Genomic DNA, 12089 nt, shown 5'->3' with positions numbered 1-12089 from the left:
ACATTTACAGGTTTTAATTCTAGTCCACCTCCATTTCCTATAAAATTCAAAGGTGTTTTCATTAATTGAAAGACCTGACAGTGTAAGATGTGAGATTTATAAACCTGGATTTTAAATTAGGTAATTTAGATTACTTGGGATAATCCAAAGCACATTTTTAGTTTGACTGGCAGAGGCTTTGGTTCCCAAAATGCTGAATTCAGGTCTTTTTCATGGGCGTCTTGGGAAGATACCTTGGGCAGAGACTGCTACCCCAGAATAGGCTACAGATCTCAGCTGCACCTGCATGTTCAGCCAAGAACTGATGCTGGCTCACCTATGCTATTAAATTGTTGGCACAGTCCTGAGAATGTTTGATGAACTAATACAGATGACTGTGTTTCCAGGATGAGAACAGATGACTCAAGCAGCTGTAGAGACCCCGCCTTCTGGCCATTATCAGTCACTGTTTACCATGCCAGAAACCAGTATCTGATATTTTCAACACGTAACTCGGAGGCTTTGCAAAGGTTCCTGAACTGTGACTGTTTGTCTGAAATAGTGCAAGCTGCAGACACCACTGCAACACCCGCATGCAATCTCTGCCTCGTTTCCTCCAGCAGTTGTGCATTTTCTTAGCAAGCTGGGCTGAATCTGCTGGGACATCACAAATCTTCTTGTGCAAAGTTTCTCCTGGAGAAATGCTGCTGAATCTTCTGTTGATCAAAGCATAATTTTCACAGTTTGACTACAAATCTTAGTGCTATATTGCCTCATAGGAGCTATTTGAATTTTGCCAGTCCATGCATTGAATCCAAGCCTGATGGCATCTTGCACTTACCTTCATAAAAAAATGAAGCAAGAGCTTCATTGCAAGTGTTTACTGCAACAAGTTCATATTTTAAATTCATTAATTGCAAATAAACAGACGTGTAATAGATGAGGAACCCAAACATAAGTGCCAAGGAGGTTTTATGTCCATTGTATTCTCACCTTAAACAAATCAAAGTTATTTAAAATTACTTTGGTGGCACAAGAACTGGTTGATTGTAGAAGGGAAGATACTACTGCCTAAGAAACAGTATTTGCCTCACAGTAGTAGGTGTAATCTGTCTCATTCACTCATTGTGGCCATCAGGAATTTTTTATTTTTGTGATGGAGAGCAGAGAATGTACAGCTGGGGAAAGGCTTGTTGTTTTGTTTTTTTTTTTTAATTTATATCTTCTACATTGAACATCTGATAATGCAGCCAGAGAATGCACTGAGGGGAGCTGGTAAGGCACTTTGATGAAGTCAACCCAGCCAATATTTTTTCTAAAATGAGAAAAGTAAAAGGTTCTACAAATAACTGCAAGAGTAGAAGGATGACAAGGTGCACTTTATCTCACAGCTTCCAGGATACACACCCACCAGAGAGTACAAGGCTCTGTGTGATTAGTTGTGTACTGGCACATCAAACTCTTTGTTTCAATGAATTTGAACAAAAGGACAGGCCACTCCAGCAACTTGTTTCTCGAAATAATGTAAACTTCCTTTAGGGCCAAATTGTGGTGCAACTTCAGAGCCACACAAGGGAACAACAGGACTCAGATGCTCCACAAAAAATTACACTGTGAGTGTCTGCTAGAGCAGGTTGTTTAGTGACTCAACTTGCCTTGCAGTCTGCTGCTGGGGCAACGTTGCATTATCCAGTCTTTTGAATGGATCTCACAGCAAAGCCACAGTTTAGCCTTTAAAGAATAAATGTCCAGGGTTATATTGTGCCTGAATTGTCAGCGTTAACACGCCAATGGTTAGGTTTGGAATTTACATGTTGTTGCTGGTTATTGTAATGGCCAAGCACGTGTAACGTAGGAATTCTGAATATTGCAGCAGGGTAGTTATAACTTAACATAGCTTTTCAAGGCAAAATTCAGCATTACTGTTGGTGATAGAGTCTGTGTTGGGGCTGGGGAGAAGGAAGTGGAAAAGCGGACAGGGAGGCTGAAGGGGGCAAAAGTTTCAATAAAGGGGTCTTAGTTAAGGTGTTGGAGGAAAAAGTGTGGCAGAAAGGAAAAGCAGCAGGGCACTATGGATGGCAATGCTTGCCTTTCCTGCTGCTGCTGCAATGGGAATAAGGGCAGCAATGTTATCTGGGTGGGAGCAGTGCATGCCTTCAAGTAGTAACTCTCCCATATACTCCTGGTGTGCTCCCGTATACCACTGGAGCTGGGGCGTACCTAAGACGGAACAGCCTGTCTTAAGGCAGCTGCCTGCTGTGATCCTGCCTCAAACAATTTTGGGACGTCCTGCTTCAGATTTCAGCTGTTCACAAACCACTAGAGCTCCACTGACTTTAGAGTGGCCAGCTCTTCCCCTTCCTCTGTCAGCCCCAGCACCAAGAGGGGCAAAGGTACATTGCATAAGTAGCACAGTGTCCACAAGAATGCCCACTTCCTAAATTTCTAAGTTTCTAAATCACGTATTCATTGCAAAATGCACATCTTGTTTGGTGGCTGCACTCACCGTGCTCCCAGCATTTGCTGTGCACATCGAAGCCATGCAGCATTCACGCAGGAGCATGAAAGGGTTAAGAGTTCATCTGGAGCATATGCGCAGCTGCAAGTTCAGATGAACCCTTGCAGACATTGGGCTTCACTGTTTGTACAGGGTTCATTTTCTATTGCACTCCAGTACACTCACATACCCCCACTCGCACAGGCGCAAGCACACATATACACACACGAGTACCCCTCTGAGAAGATTACAGTAACCAGCAGCTATAATTTTACTTAAGCCTTTATGACGTTTTTAATTAAAAAGGCTTTACTGCTTTTCTAGCATGACATTTGATTGCACTCTAGATAATGCACCCTTGCCGATTCTGGCAGCAGTAAATCGTTTAGAAAATATATGAAATATTTTTATAAGGAATTTTGCCTGATCTGTCTTCGATGAAAGACATAGTGATTTCAAACCATGTGTATTCTTTTCAATAAAACAACATATGCCAGAGCAAGACAGCTGAAAAACATCACCCTGTCTAAACTACTGTCCATTCTAACTGTGGTTTCATTCTTGCTGCCTAGATTAACATTTATGTTTCATATAGGAACTTAAATTTCTTGCACCATTTTGGAGTACTGTCTGAAATGAAACCTGCTACAATCTGTTTCTTGCCTGTCTGGAAAAACCTGGGTCTGATGCCCTTGTCATCCACACCATTTTAATTTATTTGATTTAATCCTGATTTTCATCTTAGGTAGAGTCACAGATTCTCACCCCTCAGAAGCTGTCATAATTATGCTTTATTATTATTTTTATCACTATTAATATTTATATTCCTTTGATTTATTCACATGTATTCCTTTATCCATTTTGGTCAGCAATAATCACACTTAGCTTAAACATGGTACCTTGTTAATCTCTGACACTGAGCTCTAATGCTACCCTCTTTCCTGGATTTATGCAAATCTGAAAGCAGAAATGCTGATACTAAGGACCTCACACACTTTGATGCCATGGATGCATTTCCAAGATCAAAGAACAAAATTCTAGCACCACTGAAGTCATCTGAAGGTAGCCATTGAAAAAAAGAGCTCTTAGATCTTTCTAAAAATAATAGATCTCTTAGAGAATTATTCGGTTGTTTGGTTTGGTTTGGTTTGGTTTGGTTTTTTTCCAGTTAGACAGGGCCTCCGACATTTCAAACTGTCTCCATCCAAATTGAAGTAAAAACTTTTTTTTTTTTATTAAGTCTGAGGAAGAAAATCCTGGGTAAAGCCAAGTTGCCATTTCTGAACAAATTAAAACCTTTTTTTTTTTCATTTGTAATAAAAAAATGTGTATCTTTTGTGCTGAAAAATATTGAGAAAGTTCTACTTTTATTGTCTTTTTTCAAAGTAACACTTCAGTGGAATATCCCTGCAGAAATCTTCAGTCATGGGAAAGAAGTTACTAATTCCGTGATAAATTTGTCTATGGCTCCATCAGGATAGTATGCAAATGGATTTGTCCTGATAGTATCCTTATGACTTGAATAGTTCTCACCCTTCACCTGATATGGATGAGGAAAAAGGCACAAATATTAACATCAAAACCTTCTCCTCATTTGTTAAATCTTGATTTGAAATTCCAAACGCGATTTTTTTTTTGTCAATGTTGTTTTACAGGAGTTTATTTATTGTGGGATGCTTTATTTACTCCAAGCATATTTCCCACTGACTCCGGTTGTCACCCTGAAAGCTCAGTGTTGCTGCAGACTAGACGCCAGATGTCCCCTGGTAGGCACTACAATGAGGAACACACACACTCAGTTACCACCTGTTAAAAAAAAAAAAAAAAAAGAAAAAAAAGAAAAAGTGATTTATGCCTTTTGCCCTGCGATGTAGAGTAACCTGACCCTGCAAGAGCCCTGGGGCTCGGCTGGACCTGCCCCAGCCCTGGCCCATCTGCCTGCACCAAGCGAAGGATGGAGGCCACTGGCAGGGGACAAGCTGTGTGTTGCAGGAAGGAGATGGCTCCTCAGGGGACAGCTTTGGGAACCGAACATTGTCCAGGCAGATTGCTCCAAATCTGACATCTACTTGAAAAAAATCGGCCCCACATTGGATCTATTGGCAGATTGTTTCTTTGGAGGGGCTGGGGAGAAAATTGTTATCCCCCACCGAGGATCGTGTAGGGCTTCACAGTCAGAGGGCAGGAGCAGGTATCACTCGCTGCTTTAACAACCTGTGCAGCCATCCCGTGGCTGCAAGCCCTTCACTGCTTCCTATTTTTATAGTGAGATGAAGGTCCTTTTTAATGAGGCTTCACTAAATCCCCATCTTGATCCATCTCCTGAATGCTGTCTATCTCATGTAGTGTACAAGGTGGGGATACAGCAGAAAACATTTTGCTGAATTGAATCCTGTCTCATTCACCAGCAGCTTGAGCCTCAAAACACAATGAGCTCTGCCCCTTGCTTCTGCATGGGGAGTGCTCCTCCTTGTGCACATTCGAGTATGTTGCTCCTTGCTTTTGGCTCATCCCAATGTTTTTTGATCCTTAGCCTGCTATCATGGGGCTCTTCTTCTAACCGCCCAGCAGCCCCAGCAGCGAGCCAGAAGGGCAGGCAGAAGCAGCCCTGTGCCGTTGTGCCCGATTGCCTGAGGACCAACGCTGGATGTGGGTGATGAGGCTGTGGGAAGAGCTCTGCTCAGCCCCAGCCCGTGCTCACAGACGGGAGCATCAGGTCTCTTTAACAAGCTCCTTTGAGCTGCAGAGAGTTGAAAGGCTGCAGAGGCTTATGACTTGGCCAGATGTTGATAGCTTTTGCTTTTTTTTTTTTTTTTTTTTTTGGTGAACACAACAAGCATGTTTCTGACGCCTAGTCAGGAGTAGCATACAACTCAGGTTTCAGATGTGATGCAAATCATGGAGATGCGCTAGAGCGCTTCAATAAAATGGTGGCTGAAAATTTCTAAAATGGGTGAAGTAGCTTGTCTTTCCCTGCATGCCATGCTGGGGAATCAGTGCACCATTTCTGTGATGATTTTCCCGGATGTTTTGCTAACACTTTTCCAAAAGCATTCACACAAGCATGCTACAGGGGATATTTTGACTCAGAAAGATTGTCAAAGTGAACCTAATGGGAAATTAAAAATGAAGTTTTAAAAGGACAAGTTTCAGGCAGCTTTCACCATAAATACCACTACTTACACTGTTTAGAAGAGGTATGGACTTACACAGTACATGTAATTTTTGAGGCACCACAGCTAACTTTTCAACAATAATTTTTTTCCCTGCTTTAAAATCAAAACTCAACACAACCTTAACTGTGGAGCTAATATGTTACCTCCACAATGAAATTTTGTAATAGCTTTAACACCAGTAATTCATATGATCCTGCCATTATTTGTGGCCTGAAAGAAGATATCAGGAGAAGGAGGGGGAGGAATTCCTACTGACTTGAAAGAGGTTTTTAGAACCAGCGTATTATGGAGTGCAGTCCCCTTTTTCTTAATGGCCCAATTTGGTTCAAAGAATGTTTCAAGGCATTCAAAAATGCTTTAAAAGCAGCAGGTTCTCAACTACATATGTCAAGTTGCAGCCAAGAGTGAAATTTTATAGCTCATTGAAAAATAAGATTGTATTATGGAAAAATCTGACACGCCCTTCATTATTGCAGCCTGAACGAACCCAGTACAATAAAGCAAACTGATAAAACTCAAAAGACAGGTATGTAATAGGAAGCCAGATCAATGTCGTGCGTGCCTTGCTGCAGAGCTCTGGGGATCTTGACTTTTTAATCAGACTACCTGGCTTGTAGCCTCAGCAGCATGCCTTCTGCATGGCTGCATGGAAAAACAGCCCAGGATGCACTGAAACAAAAAATAGCATCATTAAAAAAAAAAAAATAATCCAGTTATTTTATGCTAGTTGTAACAATCCAAGCCTCTGAGCCCCAGGTAACTGCAACATATAACCTTATTACACTCTTTAGTGTATTGAGCATATTTAGTTTCTCTGTGCGGGGAAGAAGTTATAACACATTCACTTCAGACATATAGAGCAAATGAGGCATAGGGGAAATAGGACTACAGTATTATTTAGGTACTTCAGTTCTGCAATTTTTCTGAGTATTAGTTACCTAATTAGCCCTGAGGATCTGGGTTTGGGTGATTTGCTCACAGCCACACAAGCGAGCAGTGACAGAAAAGGCAAACCTTGCTTCAGCAGTGCTGTTGTAAAGATATTATGTTTAAATTCCGTGCAGCTGAAGGTCAGATTAATCACTTTATTTAATACTCCACTTTTCCCTTTCCCTTAGACAGATGGTATAAAGGTACTTGTAACAGCTACATCTCTATGCCATTCGGCAGCTCAGGCAGTGTTCTCTATAAAAAGAAATCAAGAATCGAAAAAAAACCCCGACACCTAACACATGTATCAAAATGGCTTTAAACAATTGTTTGGTTTCCCGCTTTTTAATACAACCACTTACCTTCTGAGCCACCACCCCACGCTACCTCTCATTCTTCCAGCTCTTCATGTTTTATGTGTCTTTATCACTGTAAAGCTGACTGTGCTTATCCAGAAGTATAACCCCCTCTTAAATCCCAAACTGCCTTATTTAGTACTCTCGCTCCCTCTCGTGGCTCGATATTATTTATACACCGACTGTGAAGGATGGCTTTCAGAACTGCAAACAACTTCGGAAGAGACAGTGTTAATCTAATGTGCTGCAGATTTCCCTTTATGCACAAGCAGGCTTGATATACTGAATTAATAGGAGTAAAAGAAAGTAAAAGAAAAAGAACTGGCATCCCAACAGATTTAGGCAGGCAAATGGAGTGGGGCGGGTGGGTTGGAGCCTGCCATCTGATCCGCGGTGCTTCTTCCTTTGATGGAATTTATGGCACGGTGCGTTTTGAAATCAGACTGCTCCCATTACCCGTGCCAGATCTGCTCCCTCTGTGGGGAAATCTGGGCAAGCAGCAGGAAAGTCTGCAAGGTTCCTTCAATGAGGCTTCCAGCAGATTGTTTTGTCAGATGTTGGCCACCCTGCAAATAAAGTCCCAGGGTCTGTTGATCTGCAAGGGAACCTGCCAAAGCCCACAGTCACCTCCCTTGGGTCGCTGGGGCTCTGTCCTCCCTCCCCTCCTCCTCCCAGACTTTGTGGAGGGGAACCCAGCTCCCTGCATCTCCCTTTGGGATCCCATGGCCCAGCAAGGGGAAGATTTCATGGTACAGGAGCCTGCCTCAGGCAAAATTCACTCCCCGAATTCTCACCAAAAATCCTTTTTCTGGAGGTCAAAATGAATCTTAACGTCAAGAGGCAGCACTCCTTTCTGTACAAGTCTCTGCACAGATCACCAGGGACATCAATAGGTCACGTATGCAGGCAGACAGCCGGTGATGGAAAAAGCATGCAATCCTAGATCCCTGCTTCTGTCTGGGATGGGAAGACAGCCCTTAGAGAAGAAAACATTTGTCAAAAGGAATAAAACCTATTTGTCTAAAAGAAATGCTGTTCCTTCCATGCCCTTATACACTATCGACCAGATTCTAAGGACAGGGAGGTCTTTTGAAGTGCCTTTAAATATTTCCCATAAAACTCCGTTGCTTCAAATATTTGATTCTTTTTACTGAAGCACTTGAAAACAAGTATATCTTGGGGCTGTAAACCTCTTCCACTGCCTGAAACAGGGTGAGATGCTTTCTCACCACTGACCAACACGCAGGACCTGATAACCTGAGCCCCAGCATGTGCACAGCTCCTGTTAAAGACTGGGGGCTTAGAGCCCAGGGCTCTCCACATCTGAATATTAGATTCCAAATCCACCATGTGGATCCTGTTAATTCCACACTGAGAAAGAATATCAGAGCTCAGAGTGATAATCCTTAATGGACGTAACCCAAAATCCCCAGCTGAAGCAGCCACGACCTCTCAAGTTCAGACCCAGATCCAGACTCCTGTGACTTACCCCGGCTCCACAGGCTGTGCACAACTTTAACACAGTGCCAAACCCAGGACACAGAAGCAAACCAGAAGATGCCCCAGCTGTGCTCGATTTACTGGCACTGGGTTCAGGGCTTTCCCTGTCCCAACTGGCTATACCACTGGCTAAATCACCACATGATTTGCTTTTTTTCCTGCAGTGTGCTAGTATGTTTCTGCCTATTTTCTCCCCAACACTGTAAACCAAGGTAAAGCAAGGTTTGATATTTACTAAAAAGCTGTTTCTCTAGAAACTAGAACAAAGAGTTTGATTACGGAAATCTTTCTTCTCCTTCTCATTGGTCATCTCTTCACCCCCTCTTATTTCAATGCCTCCAATTCTGCTGCTATTTTCTGCTCCTTAACCTGGCAAAGGGAAATCCTAAAATGGCTTACCTCTACAATTTTTCCTGCAGTATACAAACAACAACATCTACAATATATTCCTTTCTCTCTTCATAAGTACAGCTGTTGAGGAAGAGAACAAAACAAAAACAAACCCTCAGAGAGGTGAAACAATGGTGAGAACAAGCCTCCCCCCAAAGCTTTCAAGTCTGCTGTGGTTTTATTGATACAGACCCCTCTGAGAGCAGGATTTCTCATTGCTTCAGCATTTATAGTCCTGGGCGAAGGCAGGGAGAGGTGTATGTATGAGAGAAGTTGAGCTTCAGAAGCTTCTTGAGAAGTTTGTTGGGCTGCTAGGTTTGATTTAAGAGTTTAATTATGTCCAAAACATTTCTCCCATCCCTATTGCTGATGTTTTCTAAAAATTGATCAATACATCATTTTTTTGCTATCTGCCTGCCAAACATGAAGTCAGAAGAATGATTGAGGTACCTGCATTTTACATCCAGAGTATAGACTTCAATCAAGGAACTTGTTACATCAATTACGCATAGCTTAAAGGTCTCCACAAGTACCAAAGTGGAAAGACTGAGCAGAAGGTCCATACTAAACCCTCCTCCCTATTGGATGCATTACTCAGGTCTGCCCAGGAGTGCAACCTCACCTTGGTGGTACCCTCCAGTGAAAAGACTGGCCAGGGCTCACCCACTGACCTTGAAAGCACAGGGACAGAAATGTTCTTCCTTTGTACAACAGACTGATAAAATACATTCCAAGAAGACATAAGCACAGGTCAGAACCTTACTCTTCTTTCAACGTTTCAATCTCTTGTCTCTTTTCTCTGGTAAGAGTCAGGCTAACATTGCTTCAGAAATAAGTGTTCTTGCTCTTTCATCCCTGTGGGGAAAAGATTAGGAAATCAACACCCTTGTCTGTCTTATGTGGGAAAAGTCATGCTCTACTAAGGGAACATGGTGCAGACTGAATAACAGATGCAGTGGTTTTAGAAGTGTCCTAAATGGCATTCAGACCTAGGGAAGCAAAACAACATATGTGCAGCATTGCACCCATCGGAGTGTCCCTTGCATGGATCAGGTTATGCATGTGCCATTTCTGCCCACTGGTGAGCTATACAGGCAGCCCAGGTGAACTTCTGGGATCCACTGACCCACAGTTGTACATGAAACTTACAGGTAGGAGGCATCTGAAAAATAATTTCTGTCATATAACTAAGCTATGTGTTCAGAGAAAGATTTAATTCCCTACGTATTCCCCCAGCACACAATGTGCACACATACACACATGCACACATACTAACATGCACAGTTCAGGATAGTGTGCATCCAGTCCAGCATCCTCGCATCCTTGCAATCTTGCAATCTTGCATCAGTGTGATTCTATCACAGATTATGAGGTTTTGAAACACATGTGCTCCACCCTTTGCATTTTCTTCATTTTTTTCCATTGCTGATTTTGTATGGAATATTTACTGTACTTTTTGTGGCATGACCTTCTAGGAGGGAAATGTGTGGTTCTTTGAACCTACCTTTTTGAATATTCCCTATTTTTCCCATCTCATTCTTCATTATGGCATGGGCTGAGCACAGCCCTCACTGATTCCCTTCTGACTCAGATCTCCTTTGTGGCTGGTGGGCTGCAAACTCAGAGCAGCTCCCAGGCTGTTTCCCTTGTGTTGGAAAACTTCCCCTGTTTCCCTTTGCCCTCCTCAAGGAGCTTTCTGCAGCCACCTGCAATGTTGTTTGATCAGATTTCTGAGGCATAGGCAGTGTCCCAGGGCTCTGTGGTCAGGTGGACATCGGGGACTGTTGTGGCCCATGAGCTCATGTGTACAAGTGGCTGCATACCATCCTGTTCCCCTTCTCCATGTCAGTCCTGTAGCTGCACTTTTGTTTTACCCTGAAAAAAAAACTGCCCAAAGAACTTCTTTGGAGAACAAGATGAGGGTAGCAACCCCTATCCCTTCTGAATAATGCAAAATCATCCCCAAAAAACACCCTAAATCCAGTGTCTCTAGAGACTTATGTGAGCAACAAGTTTTGTCCCAACAGATTCAGATTTATAAGAAAAACTTCATAAAATGCCAAGCAATTTTTTTCCTAAGATCAAATGCTTTGAGAAAGTGAATCTATTTCGGGTTATTGCTGGCAATGCTACATATAGGTGCTTCCTTTGAATTGCAGCTGCAGATAAGTAAGTCTTCATTTCCTATGCACATTCAGATCATTTCCTAGCTGTCTGCTCTGTGAAACTCCCACACAGAAAAAGGAAAGGCTTTTTACAGTACCTTGAGAGCAGTTTGTTGCACAGATGATGCATCCTCCGAGGGAGGCAGCTGTAATTGTAAAGTAGATGAACTCTAGAGCTGAACTCTTTGCTGTGTTACAGGAGTCATATGGGAATCCTGCTCAACTGAGCAGCAGTGCTGCTACCAGGAAGCAGAGTCAGACCCAGTTAAAGGCTTCTGATCCCAAATACCACAGTTAAACCCAACGGCAGTTCAGAAGCTTGGAACTGCTGAATAAAAGCTAACTTAAGTGCTTTCCCTTCACTAAAATAGCCTATATTCCATTTATCAAACAAATATCATATGGAAAATGGAAAAGCAGAGAAAAACTCATACTGTTTGGGCAATACACATACGTAGTACACAAAAATAATACATGAACTACATTATTAAGGATGTCATTTGAGAACAGACACACCCAAGTAACCAGCTCCAGGAAAATACTGTTGTAGAGTGAGAAAACTCGAAGTAAAATACTGGCACAGAGCCATTTTTGCCAACCTGACACAGAAGAATTGCATCCCATTTTGGAGTGAAAACTAAAAATAGTCTGAAGATGTTTGAGGAATTTTTTTTTTTTGAGGGATAAGATGGGTATCAGGGGTGTCTGAAGGAAAGTTTCTGGGAGCTGCAGTCATGGACTGGAGCATTCAACCCGAAAGCTTACAGGCTGGGAACAAGGAGTACATGCAGCTGGATACAGAACAAACCTCAGAGACAACAGCAGCACAGTATCTTCTGTGTGTCAACGTACGGAAACCTGTTTGCATCAGCAGGTGAGACTCCTTAGCACCGTGTCGTTACTTACCACTCCAACCTCTTGCCAGTCTCACCAATACCACAAGAGTCAAGGAAAGCTTATTTGGAAATGATCCTCTACAAAAGTGTTCATATCCCAACAAAAGCCTCAGAGTAACCAGCCCAAGAGACTTACAGCTCTGGGAAGTCGTATATGTCCTCTACAGAAGCTGTGTCTTCCGTCCTCTCAAGAAAAGATG

General features: G+C 42.5%; 1 long non-coding RNA gene across 5 annotated transcripts; it reads right to left on the bottom strand.

Annotated features, from left to right (window-relative positions):
• Window positions 1-6171: 6171 nt before the first annotated feature.
• LOC129784924 (uncharacterized) lies at window positions 6172-11687 on the bottom strand. 5 transcript variants are annotated; one of them, XR_008748196.1, is made up of 4 exons: window positions 9451-11687; window positions 8838-8909; window positions 7733-7914; window positions 6172-7504 (listed from the first exon to the last, which is right to left on the bottom strand). It is a non-coding gene; the product is annotated as an uncharacterized LOC129784924 (long non-coding RNA). The 5 variants fall into 5 exon arrangements; XR_008748197.1 differs by having other exon boundaries at window positions 9500-11687; XR_008748199.1 differs by having other exon boundaries at window positions 9592-11687.
• Between the last annotated feature and the right edge of the window lie 402 nt (window positions 11688-12089).

Source organism: Falco peregrinus, chromosome 7 (assembly GCF_023634155.1).
Source record: "Falco peregrinus isolate bFalPer1 chromosome 7, bFalPer1.pri, whole genome shotgun sequence".
In the NCBI taxonomy this organism is placed as follows: Eukaryota; Metazoa; Chordata; class Aves; order Falconiformes; family Falconidae; genus Falco; species Falco peregrinus.
This window is presented reverse-complemented; position numbering and strand designations above follow the sequence as displayed.